General features: G+C 34.4%; 1 long non-coding RNA gene across 1 annotated transcript; it reads left to right on the forward strand.

Annotated features, from left to right (window-relative positions):
* Positions 451-975, forward strand: LOC110263257. Its single transcript, XR_002348589.1, has 2 exons — positions 451-797; positions 884-975. It is a non-coding gene; the product is annotated as an uncharacterized LOC110263257 (long non-coding RNA).

The raw sequence follows: 10674 nt of genomic DNA on the forward strand, positions 1-10674 counted from the left end.
ACTCGCTCTCTCAGTTCTTCTCATAACCATCTCAAATTTCAGGTATATATATCTTGATTTTGTGATTCTGTTCTTCATGATAAATCTTAGGGCCCAATTTTTCTATGCCAGTTTTAGGTTTATCATACTCTGCTTTTGTGCTTTGTTTAAATCTGCAAGTTTACTTTGATTTTAACGAATTTTTCTGCAATCGAAGCTTTTTTGACCTAAAATTCATGGTAGGCCATTGCTTTCTATAGTTTTTAACTTTCATAGTTTGATATTGATTTTGATGAATTTTGCAGGTTTTCTTTGAAGAAAGGTGGAAGGGATGGTGATGATGGTACTGAAGAAGTAACTGTTTTAAAATTGGTAGAGAAGTCCACGCTGTCCACACTTCAAAGGGCTTCATTGGTAGAGAAGTCCAGCCAGAAGCCACCGAAGAGGATGAGGGTTTTATCTGATGTACGTTGTTATTCAAAATTTTAAGTGATGTGGTTACACTGCTTATGCCTTGGTTAAGGAAGCTTATTAAATATTGTTTAGTTAGGCACTAAAAACCAGTAACTATGGTTCTGAACCTATGCTTCAAAATTGTGGAATTTCTATAAGCACCGGCTTTACTCAAGTGGATGGTCGTGTTCTGCCTTCACCAAGGGTATTTAATATTTCTTTTTGTCATTGTGCTCTTGAAACTTGTTTATTGTGTGTTGCCTTGTTGTTCTATTTGAACTTGGTGATCTAAGGTTTTCTTAATTATGATTTGGAAGGTCCCTGAAGAATATAGTACTAAATTTGATGGATCGTCTATTTTGAAGGTATAAAAGTTTAATTCTTCCTCATATTAATCATCTAAATATTTGTAGTTATTAACACATAAGTTTTCTTGTTGAACTGGTGGCAGAGATGTAGTTCCAATGCGAATTTCTGGAATAGCGAGTGGGAGAGGGGGCACGGTTTGGTTCGAGTTGGTTAGAGCGATGGATGAAAGAAAGAGAAAACACAGATGACGATGAGGAGAAGATAAGTGACAAGATTCTGAAAGTAGACACATGGAAACCGCCACTAAGGTCATTGAAAGGAAAAGAAGAAGTGTGTTTAAGAACTGCCGATAACAGTCCGCAAACATTATTGGCTTTGTCATCATCTAGGAGGCACGGTGCTCCTTCCATGGCTATGCAGGGCACCCGAACTACATGTCCAACACGCACTCTTCTAGAGCTAAGGTTAGATCACAGAGTGACCCAAGATAGAGACTTGATGTTTTGGACATCTTTATAGGGTGTGGATTTGCCTCCTTAATTGTTTTTGGGAAATCACTAAGGTCAGTGATGATATGGTGAATAATGATTGCAAGTTTTGTTTGTTGACTTGATATTTTGGACAGGAAAATGTGTTGGCTGATTCTAGGATGATGATTCCTAATTGCCACAATCGCCTTGAGGCCGCACTCGCGGATTTAAAAGGAGCATTGGTAATGTACATTTTCTTGTTTTCTTTTTTCCATGGTTATTAACTTATGCCTTAGTTTTGTGTTGTTTTCTCATGTTGCAAACATTTTACATGCTTTGCATTTCATGCCTTGGATTTTTGTTTCCAATGGATGATGGTATTGGTACCCATTAATGATGTTATGAGTTGGGTTATCTTTGAGTTGATCAGTGCGGCATTTGTTGATTTGATTCCTGTGTGTCCCTTCATTTTTTTTCCATCTAATCATAATCTCAATGTGATAAACAACTTATTTATTTTATTAACGGAAGATTGAGGCACTGCTTTGATTGGTACTCTGCTAAAAAATTTTATAACTAAAAATCTTTTCCAAAATGTATTAAAATAAAATATAGAAGTTGACAACTAAAGAGAACTCTATTGTGCAATTACTTTTGTTCTCTTAGGCAAGCCAATGAAGGTGCATTTATTTGTTTGAAATAATTTGTACTTCTTTCTTCATTATGTTTGATCTATATTTTTGTTTTGTTTTCTCTGTTTTCAAATAGCAAGTCCAAGTTGCGCATATGCTTGAAATTGAGTCTATATGTTATGCTTCTAATTCATGGCATGTGGGCCAGTTTTATGTCCTCTTTCAGGCTGAGCTAGAGGAATCAAATGAGAAGGAAGGTCCTGAAATCGATGATGCTAAAAGCACCATTGATGAAGTTGAGAAAGTTGTTGGAACTACTGAAGCTTAGCTAGGTAGTTTAACCACTGCTTTTGATGGTAGAAATTGGGCTTGTATTACATAGCTTCCATCTCACAGAAACAACCATACATGGGAATAGGTTATGAAACTTGTTTAACAAGATTTAATCTTCTCTAGTTATGTGCTGTTGAACATTTGAAAATGAATGAATATGACATCTTCTATAAGCCTCATATCCAGCATTTCTGCAGGGGACACAGAGTTTGCTAAAGATGCAGTCTTTGGCTACAAATCTTTGAATCTAAGTGATGTAAAAGCCTCTTTGTTCCTTTTTATTACTGGATTGTGCTGACTTTTTTTTTATATTGGCATAGAATAAATTTTTTAAAAGATATTTATCCAAGAAGAGAAGACTAGTGGTCGAATACCTGCATTCACTGTTGCTTCTGTTTCCATTGAACTCAAAATAGTTGAAAAGGTACTGCTTTTACAACCATGTTAAAATTGATGCTTGATTGGTGAGTAAAAGGCATCTTTTAAAAATTGGAAGCAGCCTAATTGCGTTTTATGACAGATGAAGTTCCACAAGGTAACTCCCTTCAAGTTCCTAAGATTTATACCATATTTGGTGTGGTTGGCATGTTGAGGCTTCTGGCTGGTTCCTAAGATATTGGTTGTATTCATTCTAAAACTTGAGACAACTACTTGTATTAATATCCACAAAGAAGGAAGTAGCATTCTCTGTTGATTACTTGCTTGCATGCACCCTGTAAACCTATAGAGAAAATGCATTTTCCCTCTCTATTCTATTTTGCCAATTTAATCTTGTATATGCTACTTTTAGTGTCTCCTTTATGATAGTCTTGCTTCAGAATTGACACTTGACATTTTTCAAATTTTAAACAAAGAGATGTTTTAGTGACAAAAGGTAACTGATTACTTCTAAGTTAGAAAGATGGAAAGAACTTTTATTCCTTAATTGAAAACTGAGTGCATTTTCTAATTGGAAATGAAAAGAAAGTGCAAAACAAATGTAATAATTAAGAGGAGTTGCTTGACTTGCTTCTGCCAAATTAGTTTCAGCATGCAAGTCTGTCTAGTTTTACAACTAGGATTTTAGAATAGGTGCTTGACTACATAAGCAAGTAACATCTGCTAGCTGAGCTCTAGGATAAGTAAAAGATACACGCCCTTTTCTAGTAAAGAGCCACTGGCAAGTTAGGTTACAAAAGTACTTGAAGACTGACTCATTTTGATGTCATATGTGAAATTCTTATTTGTTATATTAATATTCTGAGTCACATATTTTAGAAAACTTAAAGTGATTAATTGAAATAACCTATTTTTTAACTTTTATTGAGTGTCAAAATTAAATATGAAATTGCATTTACTGATATCATATCAATGTTCTGCAGTGCACAGCATTTAAATGCTCTAGGTGATGAGTCTAAATTGCTTCCTCTTTGGAGACAGGTAATTTATTTTATTCTATCCAACTACTCTGCTAATTAAGAGCACTAAGTGATTTTCTATGTCTAGGAAAAGATTTCCTGCTTAAAGTGACTCTTTCTGCTGTCTTTTTGTTTTATCCTGCTAAAATGCTTATGTTACCAAATTCTTGACTATAGGCAGAACCTCGCTTTCTTTAGAAAAATTATATGTTGGAAGTGCTCATTGATAATAAGGTGGATCTGTGGAAAAATTTTCTGTTCAATTTCTTCCATGTTTATTCTGTACTTATTATTGTTATATTACTAACTAATAAGTGTATGGTCCTGTTCTTGCAGTTAGACCCGCACTTACTCCCAGTAGTCCAAGGCTGTATCCTTATTTGATTTCCTCCATGTTTTATCATTATTTTGTTTGTTGTTATTGTTATCTAACAAAAATATAGTTTTGTTTGTTCATTTAACTATTTCAACTGTTTGTTTGTCACTCGACCATCTTTCATTATTTTTACAACAATATTTTGTTTGTTCGTTTAACTATTTCAACTGTTTGTATTTCACTCAACCATCTTTCAGGGTTGACCTTAATAAGTAATTAGGTTTTCATTACTTTCAAGCAGCGATTGGGAAAGAGACTATTGATGTCACTTTAATTGCTAGGAGATGCACAAGAAGAAATGGTATTTTGAGATTTAAGAATATAGTTTCTTTTATCCAAATCCGCCAAAAATAGTTCTATTCATTTCCAACTTGACTGTGCATGTGTATCATAAATATAGCAAATAGATGTGATCTTTCTTGCTTAATGAATCAGTCTCTATTAGGATATCAAATTAATGGAGTGGTTAATTAGGTGGTGATAATGAAAGCAATGATGGAAGATTGCTAGAATTTGTTAACTGCTTTATGTATTAGGATTTAAGATATGCTGATGATTGAAGTTGTATTGAATATTTAATACTTGGCAGTATAAGAAGGAAAATAATTGATGAGATTACTAATGGTTTAGGCTAGGGTACTTGAGTATGAAGACAATATCCATGGTAATGACAAATGCTTGTGCGACCACGGAGATAGATGTGGTGGAAAAATGCCCTACTATAAGAAGTATATTAACTTGAGGTATTACCAAATTTAACCCAGTCTCGAATTGTTAGGAACAGTATAGAGTTGATAAATATTAAATGCAATTATTGAGTAGGAGAAATAAAAAGGATTCATTCTAGGTTTAACTGGATGCAGTATCTATAAATATGTATGGTGTAAGCAGAATTTATTGTGACATGACTTGGGTTACATCATGTGCAATTAATTCCGTTTGTTTTAATCCCAGCACATTGATTTCATGTGAGACTTAAAAATCTACAATTTGAGTAGTTTTTATGAGAAAATATGGTTGTCATTTCTGGCTGCTTGAAGAAGGCATAATCCATTATCTTTTATTGGTTGATTTGCTAATGTTCCACGTCCAATTTCCTTTTCTGAAAGGAACGCGATTATGGAGAAGAGGAGCTGATGCTGATGGGTATGCTGCGAATTTTGTGGAAACAGAGCAAATTATGCAGCTTAATGGTATACTATATCATTTGTTCAGGTATATCTTTCTATGATCATAAAACTTTTCTATGGTGTGGTTGCCCGGTGAGATGGGATAGTGGTCTCATTAGTATTTGTGGTTTAGGGTTTTTAGCTAGTAAATGGAAGCTTAATTAATAAACATCGGATAGTTAATTAAAATAGTTCCTTAATCAGTTGACAATAAAAATTTAACTTTTTTACATCAAAGATAGTTCAGAAATTATTCGTTGCATGTCTGAATCATTATTTACAACTTGTGGTCCTTTAAAATTAGTGGTGCCGAACCTTAGAGAATCAAGCTTCTTGTCCTTTTGGGGAAAGAAAACTACTAGAAAAATTATTAATCATGCACTTATTCCCTTTCAATTGTATAATAATATCTTTAGGCTTTGCTTGGTGATCATACTATAGTGAGTGTAATTAGAAGAAACAAGATTGGAAAGACTATTTAAAATGGGGAGTAAAATACATATGCTGAGTAGTAATTGGTTTGGCAAGTAAAAAATTGTAATTAACTAGTAAAAACTGGAATGTAGAACATGTCCACTGTTTTTACCTTACAATTAACAATTAACCCCATAAAAGGGAAGTGCAATGATGATGGCAAGGTAAAATCAGTGTCACAGAAAAACAAACCTCTTTTTTCATTGCCAGTCATAGTTGGAGCAGTTTTCTTTAAATAATGACACAAGCCAATATTGGTTGTGACTCTGCTTTTCTATCTCTAGAATTTCTCTAAGGAGAGTTAATGCTTTGGCTTTGTGCTCTCTCTATATCTGTAATGTGTATCATCCTATATTATTTTAATTTCTTACATTTTATTAGAAATCGTGGAAATATGTTATAATATCCTAATTGTATCATCAAATCAAAATAAATCCTACGTGATCTTTTTGAATTGATTTTCATATTATTTTGTAACAATTATATTTATTACCTTATATAAATAGACATCAATACTGGCATCCAATTAAGGCATTCCATCTATCTTTTTCTTTCCTATCTCCAGTCTCCACTTCTTTGCTCTACTATTTCTTATTCACTTTGACTCAATGTATAGTGTTTAAGTTTGGAAAATTACCAAAATGGGAGACATTACAATACGCTGCTAGACCTATGTATAACCACATGCAATTTTAGTATATCTAAATGCATGTTTTTAAATCTATTGCCATGCAGAATCTGGAAATGAAGAAATTGAGAGATGAAAAGAAATGTGCATTGGCGACACAATATGCGGCAAAAGCAACTCTTAGAAGGGTATATGCAAATCATTAATCAATCTAGCAGTAGAAGGGTACACATTATATAGTAACAAAATGATTATATATGCAAATCATTAGAAGGGTACACATTTTTTCTTTTTGTTGTGAACTGAAATGCAGGAAACTAACAGCTACCATAAACAGGAGGAAAACAAAATCCTAGAGAAAACACACCGCCAAAAGATTTTGAAAGTTGAAAAGCTTAGCCAAACCATTTAAGAACTCGAGGAAACCATCTTAACAAGCGGAGCCACTGCTAATGCCATTCGTGATTACCAACGGTGGATTTCTGAGCTGCTAGTAGGCATATCTTGAACTCATTTCTCATATAATATCTGACTGGTTAGTATGTGTGATAACTTGGAGTTGCACCATCATGCTGGAGGAGAAGAAAACATTGAAGAGGGAGCTAGCAAGGGAAAAAATGGACTTGGTATAGTTTTAGTATGGTTCGGATGAGGACTATGATGATGAGGAGGATAAAGATGACACTGAAGACTATAGCTGATAGTTTTAATACGGTTGAACAATATACTGAAAATTATAGTTGATGATCAATACACTTTGTTTATGTTTTGAATTATATTGACTTGCTTGTTTATAGTACTTTCCTTTTAGTTTGATAATACGATGAATTTCTTTATTTTTTGAAATATTATAAATATTCGAATACAAATTAGATAAAACTTTGTATTAAATATATATTTATTTTGTATGAAAACAAGTTTATTTTGCAATAGAAAAATAAAAAAAAATTATTTTACTTTACTGATGTATTTACAGACGGATTTTCTGTTTGTATTCTGAGTTTGGGATGATTTTCCAAAGTTCCAATTACAGACGAAAAATCTATTGCCAATTACCGACAAAAAATATGTCTGTAATTACAGACGAAAAATTCGTCGAAAAATCCGTTTGTAATTAACGAAGGAAAATCCGTCGAAAAATTCATCTGTAATTACCGACGGAAAATCCGTCGGAAAATTTGTCTATAATTACCGACGGAAAATCCGTCGAAAAATTTGTCTATAATTACCGACGAAAAATCCGTCGGAAAGTTCGACGTTTCAGGGAAATGGATGGGAGAATTTACTGAGGAAAAATCTGTTAGTAACTGGTAAAAATCCGTCGGTAATTTTTCGACAGAAAAAAATCCGTCGGTAAATAATTTCCGACGAGGCTTTTACAGAGGGACAAAATCCGTCAGTAATTTTGTCGGAAACCAAAAATCCGTCTGTAATAAAGACTAAATCTATTTGTATTAAGCAATTTTCTAGTTGTGAGAATTTACTAAATGGCTGGAGTAAATTTAGGTCATGAACCAACGAATGCTAGCAATACGGATGATGAAAAAAACTACCGAAATGGGTTACTCGCGATTTGGGGCTAGATGGGTGATGGTCCTCCAAGGGTGTATTGGTAAAGATTTTCTTCAATAAAATTGCGTTGCAAGTATAGCTCTACCAACAACAATCCTCGGGTATCAAATTTAGAAGAGGGATTTGGTTGTCACAAGTTCAACCCCAATAGAAATAACCGAAGTATTCAAATCTCGGGTCGTCTCACAAGGAATGGGCAAACATGTACTTCAACATTGGTTAGAAATCCGGGGTTGTGAGTTATGAGCCAGAAAATAAATGGGAATCTTAACAAGCAAGTAATCTTAAAGTGCAAGAAACTAATTCAATTAATCTAAGCAAAACATGAGCAATTCCAATGAACAAGTAACATCCCACATAATTCTATTCTAAACCAAACAAGTGACTCTAACTAAGACAAATAATTGAGAATTTTGGTTTTTAAATATGAACAATAAAAGTAACTCTTGGCTAGGCATGGGAATTGGGGTCACCATCCTTGTCTAATAACCATATCTTGACAATTATGAGGAGCCAAACTCATTAAGTCTACTTCTATACTTGAAGTACGTCAAATGGTTTGGTCAACATCAACCCATAAGTTCTAACCTCACTATTAATTAACTTAATAAAAGATTAGCGTCAATGGTTATCAAATTGACCACTAAGGGCTCCCAAATAATCAAATCCATTAGACCCAATGACTCAAGTTTATCCAATTCCCTTGGCCTAGGCCAAGAGTGAAGAGGACTACTCCATAATCAAAGTAAACAATTCATCGAACACATGGTAAGCGTTAACAAAAGACATGTTCAAAATAGCAATTAAATTGAAATCAACAAGTACCCACTAACAATTATCAACATACAATCATCCAAACAACGCAATTAAACATGAAAATCATCAATGTAACATCAACAAGTCAAGATTCACAACATTCATGAAATGGGTATAAAATGACAATTGACAAGAATTCATAAAACTATCACAAGATTTAAGCAAAATTGCACTAAGAAATTCAAATTGAACAATTGAAACTAGTAATTAACAAGATCCAATTCACAATTCAACAAGGGAAGATCAAATTAAAAGTAGATCTAGAGAGGAATAAGGGTTTCTCTCTCTCGAAGAGCAAAGAACCTAAAAACTAGCTAAAATTGTGTCCTAGTGTAAAATGATTCATCCCCCCTTTCCCCTAGCATCCTTGGGTCTTTTCCATGCAGAAACAGCTTGAAATTGGGCCTGATGAGCCTCAGAAATCGCCAGACACGATTTCCTTTAATGAGGTTATGTGCAGCTTCCTACACGCGCGCGCCATGCGTGCGTGCGCGCCGATTGCTTTTGCGATCCACGCGTGTGCGCCAAGTGCGCAGACGCGTCGATAGGAATCTTCTAATCCGCACGAATGCGTCCATCCTTGCACGCCGCTTCCAGCCAACCTCATCCACGCGTGCGCGTGGAGTGCGCTGGCGCGCCAATGCTGTTTTTTCCAAAATTTCAATTCTTCATGTTCCTCCCTTTTGTACATGCTTTCTTCCTCTCTTCTAGGCCATTCGTACCCTATAATTCCTGAAATCACTCAACAAATATATCACGACATCGAATGGCAATAGAAGAGGATTAAAATATGGCAATTTTAAGGCAAAATAAGCATGTTTTTCATCATGGAGAAATATTAGGAAGTTAACACAAAACCATGCATTTCTTGTGAATAAGTGTGAGAAATATTGACAAAACCCCCAAAATTCTACACAATATAAACCACAAAATTGGGAGTTTATCAATGGGAACCCGTAAAATCCCACGGGTGGGGACCCGATGAAGAACTGAAGATTGATGGTTTAGAGGTTATAGTAAACTCTCGTTGCAAGTATAGTTACTAAACCAAGCAATCAACCTTTCTTACAAAAGTTTTTGGTTGTCACAAGTAACAAACCCCTTTTTAAATTGATAACCAAGTATTTAAACCTCGGGTCGTCTTCTCAAGGAATTGCAGGGAGGTATGTTCTTATTATTGGTTATGAGTCTTGTAAATTAGGGGTTTTAGAAAGTAAGGAAGCAGTATGTTGAATGATAAGAAAAATAAAATAATAATAAAATAAACTCTTGGCAAGGTATTATAACTGGAAGTCCTATCCCGGTTATCCTTATCAATTGTAATGAGAATTAGATTTTTCTACCACTTTGTTAACCTCTAACTATGAAGGTAAGTTAAGTGGATGAATTAATTCTGATTCCTCAAGTCCTAGTCTTTCCTTGGGAAAAGTTAGAGTTATTGGAACCCGAATTAATTCTGGAAGAATTCCAATTTTCAATCAACAATGAGTTTGATAACTCAAGTGTCTCCAATTATTTAACCAAAGCCAAAAGGGAAGAAAGTCTACTTTGAATGAAAATAATTTGGATAAACAGAGAGCATTAATAAATTAAAGAGAGTAGTCATAAGTCTGAAATACCTCGAATTATATTAAATAAAATATTCAAATCATAACATGGGAATTTATAAATTAAATTAAAAAAATAAATAAAAGAAATATTGAACCTGGGATTGAGAGTCACTCCTAAAACTAAGAGAAATCCTAAATCCTAATCCTAAGAGAGAGGAGAGAACCTCTCTCTCTAAAAACTACATCTACTCCTAAAATTGTGAATGTGAAAGCTTAATTAGGAATGGATGCAATCCCTCTACTTTATAGCCTCTAATATGTGTTTCTGGGCCGAGAACTGGGTCAGAAACAGCCCAGAATTCACTGGTTGGGAATTCAAATACGCTGATTTTTGTCACTGTGACGCGTCCGCATGAAGCACGCGGTCGCGTCGCCTAGCATTAGAGTAACTATGGCATATCATATATCAAATCGAAGCCCCGGACGTTAGCTTTCCAATGCAACTGGAACCGAATT

The sequence above is a fragment of the Arachis ipaensis genome, chromosome B06 (genome assembly GCF_000816755.2).
Source record: "Arachis ipaensis cultivar K30076 chromosome B06, Araip1.1, whole genome shotgun sequence".
Classification (NCBI taxonomy): domain Eukaryota; kingdom Viridiplantae; phylum Streptophyta; class Magnoliopsida; order Fabales; family Fabaceae; genus Arachis; species Arachis ipaensis.